General features: G+C 39.0%; 1 non-coding gene across 1 annotated transcript; it reads right to left on the reverse strand.

Annotated features, from left to right (window-relative positions):
* Window positions 1–3,283: 3,283 nt before the first annotated feature.
* LOC128294388 (small nucleolar RNA R71) lies at window positions 3,284–3,390 on the reverse strand. Its single transcript, XR_008284700.1, has one exon. It is a non-coding gene; the product is annotated as a small nucleolar RNA R71 (small nucleolar RNA).
* Window positions 3,391–6,502: the final 3,112 nt, after the last annotated feature.

Genomic DNA, 6,502 nt, shown 5'->3' on the forward strand with positions numbered 1-6,502 from the left:
CCTTTGCTCGAGTATCGATACTCGGGATAAATTTATCGATACTTCATGATAGGTACAGATAATTTTTGATACCTTGATTTTTAATCAAGAAACAGAATGCAAGTTAGGTATCGTTATTTCAAGTGGTATCGGTATCACTTAAAGAAGATATCGATGCTTTAGTGTCTGTATTGATACCTACGGACCTAGTTTGAGAATTTTGCTAAGTGGACCTTATGCATGTTTTAATATGTTTATAAAGACTATTTAATATAAGTTTAGCACGTGACAATGATAACTAGCTAGTATGATTGAATTAAGATCGATACGAGTAGCAAACTGATGGATATTTTGTTGTAATGAGCTTTTACTTGTTGGTTATGACATTAGACGGTGGTGTGGCATCCTAATATTTGGGCTTGACGACTAAGCCAAGTATAGGGTGTTACATTTGGTGGTATCAGAGCTCTAAGTTCAAGAACTCTCAGACCTAGGTAATTATTATGTGTTTGGAGTTTCGAAACTTATGAATCTAAATTTCCCTATATTCTTGGAATTGTTGATATAACTCTGTTTGTACTACATTTGATTGTTTGAAATGTTCTCATTGAATTGCATGTGGGGTAAGAACGGGAACACATTGCCTTTAATCCTAAAGTTTTCTTGCATGAACGAGACTTGGATCATCTCCTTGCCACTTACATCGTTTATTTATTTCTTTGTTTGTGTGTATGTTAGATTATTAGATATGTCTCCTAAACGTGTTAATGTCAGAGCTAGTGCTCAAGAAGATGGTACATCTTCCACACCTCCTGTACTGCCACCTATAGTAAATATAACTGATAGAAGCCATGATAGGAGCATTTCAATGGATTGCTGGTGCTAATTGTGCTTCTGCACCTGCCAATCCTACACCTGTTAGCCGTGGGTTACCGCTTGAACATCTTCTGGCTTTGGGTGGTAAAGAGTTTTCTAGAATAAAAGGTACTGATCTGATCAGGGCTGAGTATTGGTTGGAAGGAGTTGGAAAGATCCTTGAACAAATGTCTTGTTCTGACAAGGAAAAGTTGGGTTGTGTTGTGTCCTTACTTGATGATAAGGCTCATCGTTGGTGGAATATGGTTAGGATAGGTATTTTTTTCTAATAGATTGATGATAAACGCTAAATTATACATAGTTTTACCCTAAATACTTAGCATATTTATGGATGTTTACTACTAGATTTGTGGATTTTGGTACTCTTAATCCGGTTATTTCATGTTTTGTACTCAGGAGAGCACCAAGAGTCAAAAGGAGCCAAAAACGAGCTAAAAAGGGACAAAACAGACCAATTCGAGAAGTTCACACGGCCTAAGCCTTGCCACATGGGCTGCTCACATGCCCGTGTCCTTCAAGGGTGTCGACCAAGGCTCTCACGATTCATACGGCCTGGCCATTGACCCACACAGTCGTGTGCAATTTAACGGATCGAACACGACCTGGCAAACACATCACATGGCCGTGGCACACGGGCGTGTCCTTTTTTCAAAGAATTGTATTTTACACAGAAAAGGGTACTTAGGGAGGAAGAAAGCTAATCCAAAGCCTATATAAACACCCTAAGTGTGACCTAATAAAGAGGGCTCTTCCAGAACTTTTCTAGAGTATAGAACCACACGCCAGTAATTACTTGAAGTAAGCCAGATAATCCATCCCAAAAGCGGGAGCTACTCCAAGACTGAAGATCTCTCTCAGAATTCCTTCAGGGGTTTTAGAGTTTTCTTCATGTTTTGTTATTTTTATACTTTTGAGATGTACTCTTATTTTATTATGAACTAAACCCCTTAGATACCTAAGGGGAATAAAACCTATGATGGATCTTGTTATTATTATCTGAACTGTATGATAAGTACTTGATTTGTTCTTAATTATGTGTTCTTACTGCTTGAGTTAATATTCCGGGTATTAATTCATGATTTGATCTGCTTATGCAGAGGAGGAATAGACCCTTCCTAAGAGTAGATTTGGCATATTTAAGCGGAGTTGATCGAATGCCTAGAAATAGGGTTATAAGATTTTGTCGGATTAGGGTGAAACCTAATATGGGAGTCCATAGAGTGATTTACTGCTTCCCTAGGGGTTTTAATTAAGAAAGAAATTTCGATTAATTCAACTGAGGGTTAGACGTTATTAGTCTCGAAAGGGATAATAACATAGGTTAGGGAATCTCACGGATCAAGTCAAGTGAATAGATCGTCTGGTTCAGAGTCAGATAACAAGTGAAATCTAGGTGGATTCCTCATTGGGTGTCGTCTTTATCAATTGCTTTTCTTCAAGTCTTTTTCCAAATTTTCTCTTTGCTTTAATTAAATTAGTTAATTAGTTTAGATAATTAGTTTAATAAACAAACCCTTTTATTCGTAGGCTAGATAATAAAAAGATAGTTATTACTAGTACTTTTGGTTCCCTTGGGTACGATATCCCGGTCTTGCCATTACTATACTATTGTTCGATAGGTGCACTTGCCTTTTCATAGTGATAATAGTTAGTCTAGGTTTTATCTTCATTATAAATATTTATTACTTGTTACGAATCACGCGATCAAGTTTTTGACGCTGTTGCTGAGGATTCAAAATATTAGGAACGCTAAATTTTTATTACTTTAGCCATTTATTTTTTCTTGCAATTTAATTTTAGTTTATTATTATTTATTAATTTACTTATTTTTTCTCTTGGCAGGTTTTTATAGTTTATGACTAGAAGAAACCCGTCAGGACCATTACTTTTTAACGAAGAAATCGATCGCACAGTTCGTAGAAATCAAAGAGAAATAAGGCGCAGCTTACGATACATAGAGAACGTGCGAGAAGACAATACTCGACCCCAAACTGACAAGATGGCTGAAAACCAAGGCAATTAGCTACCTCCCGCAATTGCAGCTAATCAAAATCCTGCTCCACGAACTATGTATGATTATGCTAAACCTTCTTTAACAGGAACTGAATCTAGCATAGTTAGACCTGCTGTAGCTGCAAATACTTTTGAATTAAAACCTAACACTATTCAGATGGTACAACAGTTTGTTCAGTTTGATGGTTTGCAGGCTAAATATCCCAACACTCACTTAGCAAACTTTCTGGAATTTTGCAATACATTTAAAATCAATGGCATTTCTGATGATGCCATACGTCTTCGGTTGTTTCCCTTTTTACTGAAAAACAAAGCTAAACAGTGGTTGAACTCATTACCACAAGGGTCTATCACTACTTGGGAACAAATGACCGAGAAATTTTTACTAAAATATTTTCCGCCGGCTAAAACAGCTAAATTATGTAATGATATCTCTTCTTTTGTGCAAATGGATTTAGAAACACTTTACGATGCATGGGACAGATACAAGGACTTACTGAGAAGGTGCCCTCACCATGGGTTACCGCTTTGGCTTCAAGTACAAACATTCCATAATGGCCTGAATCCCTCGACTCGGCAAATGGTTGATGCAGCTGCTAGCGGAACCATCAACAATAAAACATCAGAAGATGCCTATGAATTTATAGAGGAGATGTCATTGAATAACTATCAGTGGAAAGTTATGAGGACAAAGCCAACGAAAACAACCAGCGTTTATGACATCGATTTAGTCACCATGCTCTCTAATCAGGTAGAACTTCTCAATAAAAAGATTGGCGGTTTACTTGGTTCTACGCAGGTACATCCAGTAATGAGGTATGACTCAAGTGGCAGAGGTGTGCATACAGAATACCAATCCTTCAATCCTACAACTGCAGAAGAATAAGTCAACTATATGGGTAACAATAACTTCCAATCTCAAAATAAACCATACAGTAATACTTATAATGCAGGTTGGAGGAACCACCCAAATTTCTCCTGAGGTGGTCAAGGGAATCAAAAGCCACAAAATCCTCAAGGTTTTCAACAGCCACCTTATCAACAAGAGAAGAAACCAAACCTTGAAGAGATGCTTTCTAAATTCATCTCGGTGTCAGAAACCCGTTTCCAAAATACCGAGACTGCACTTAAGAATCAACAAGCATCGATCCAAGGAATCGAAACTCAAATAGGCCAGCTATCCAAACTAATCTTCGAACGACCACAAGGTAGCTTACCAAGTAATACTGAACCTAATCCGAGGGAACACCTTAATGCAATTAATACTCAAAATAAGGAAGGATTCATTGCACCGGAGCCAGAATTAGAGCAAGACAACAGAATGAAAAAAGGTCGAGAAGAGGTAAACGACGATGATCCTAAACAGGTAAGTACGAATCATGAACCTCGTATGCCATATCCTAAAGCGATGATGAAAGACAGAACAGAAGAACAATTCGGTAAGTTTGTCAAACTCTTAAAGAAATTACATATTAACTTACCCTTTATTGAAATTCTGTCGCAGATGCCCAACTCAGAAAATTTTTTAAAGGAACTTCTGAGCAATAAAAGAAAATTAGACGCTACATTGCATGTGGAACTCAATACAGTCTGCTCAGCTATTCTAAAGAATAAGCTACCTAACAAATTGAAAGATCCAGGGAGTTTTACAATTTCTTGCTTAATTGGTAGTTTATCTGTGAATAATGCTTTAGCTGATCTAGGAGCAAGTATAAATGTTATGCCGTATAAAATGTTTAAACGACTAGGTCTCAGTAAACCCAAACAGACTAGGATGAGCATACAATTGGCTGACAAAATAGTTCGATTTCCTAAAGGTACTATTAAAGATGTTTAGATTTCCTAAAGGTATTATTAAAGATGTTCTCGTTAAAATTGATATATTTATTTACCCAGTAGACTTTGTCGTCTTAGGTATGGATGAGGATAACGAGGTACCTTTAATTTTAGAATGACCCTTTTTAGCAACTGCCAGAACCATTATTAATGTAGGCATAGGAGAGCTAACACTTCGTGCAGGAGACGACGCAGTAACACTCCAAGCACGCAACTCAGTCAAAACCTCTAAGACTCAAGATAATGCTATGAAACTTGTCGATGACAAAACTAATATTCAATCGTTCTTGCAGGAACCTCCTCGAACCAAGACAACGGAGACAGTGCACTATTATCAAGTAGCAAATAAAGACACCCATGAGGAACGAAGGCTTCAAATAGAGGAGCTAGATGAATGGCGAGCACACAAACCGAGAACACATGATAAACTGAAACTACGCCAAAACAAGCCCGATATCTCTCCTAATCAACTTAAGTTTGGCGATAAAGTCTTACTAAATGCTGCAGATCCCCACATTGTCACTACCACATCAAATGAGGAAATCCCTCTTACGATACTCAGTATTTTCCCATTTGGTACGGTTGAGGTAAGTCACCCCAAGTTCGGCACTTTTAAGGTAAACAATACCCGTCTCAAACCTTATTTTGTCAAGGCTAATAGTAGGAATGAGGAGTATGAACTCCTCAAACCACCATGATCATTCAATAGAGAGGTAAGTCAAGCTTAGACTATAAATAAGCGCTTCTCGGGAGGCAACCCGAGCACTAACATATTTTGATTTCTTTATTTTTAATTTCTAACACTTTGAATCATTAACTTAATCTTTGAATTGCAAAGTTTTTCAGCATACACGGCCAGGCACACAGGCGTGCCTAAAGTCGTGGCCAAACAGGGGAAGGGACACGGTCGTGCGATACGGTCGTATGGAAGCATGACATAATTTCCCCAAAACTCGGGGTGCGATAAATCCCGACGGCAGTGAGACATGGTCGTGGGTGAGCTTGATAGGAGACCACGAGCGTGGGGATGGAAAACCACGGGCGTGCCAGGGACAAGGCTTGATTCTGTTTCTTCGACACAGGTGTGAGACACGTCCGTGCCGTTCAGCTGTGTACAATAATACACAGGCGTGCTACCATAACACGGGCATGGGAGAAGCGAACAAAGCTAGGCATGGCCATGCGACATGGCCATGTTCGCCACACGCCTAAGACACATGTGCGTGGGATAGTAGCCGGGCACGACCTAACTTGCAAAATTTGAAAAACACGGGCTCACCCTCAAAGTACACAGGCGTGGCCCTAGGCCGTGTGAACCTCCCCTATATAAGCAAACCACAGTTCATCTTCTTCCCCTTTTCAAAACCCTAGTCGAAATCTACCCTTCCCCATTCCCTAATCCCTATTCCAGCCACCATTCCTCAGATTTTCACTTCCCCAACCCCCAAAACACCCTCAAATCTACTCCCCTTGCATTAATCCCCACTTTGCCCTCTCTATACCCTCAATTTTTCCTCCACATGGCTATATCCCCGCGTCACATGCCCGTGCTCGCCACCAACATGCCCGTGCACCGCCCTACAGCAGCCTTTGGTTCACTTTCTCAACCTTATTTTTCCAATTTGTGTTGCTACATTAGTATTCTACATGCTTTACATAGATATTGTTACTATTACAAATATGTTTTAGATAAGTTAGGAATTTGCTTTAGAATTTTCTATATTTGAATTGTTTAAGCTACTAAATAGCATATGCTAGTTTTAAGCCTCTTGCTTAACTACTAATGTATCTTGGATTC

Source organism: Gossypium arboreum, chromosome 6 (genome assembly GCF_025698485.1).
Source record: "Gossypium arboreum isolate Shixiya-1 chromosome 6, ASM2569848v2, whole genome shotgun sequence".
Lineage (NCBI taxonomy): Eukaryota > Viridiplantae > Streptophyta > Magnoliopsida > Malvales > Malvaceae > Gossypium > Gossypium arboreum.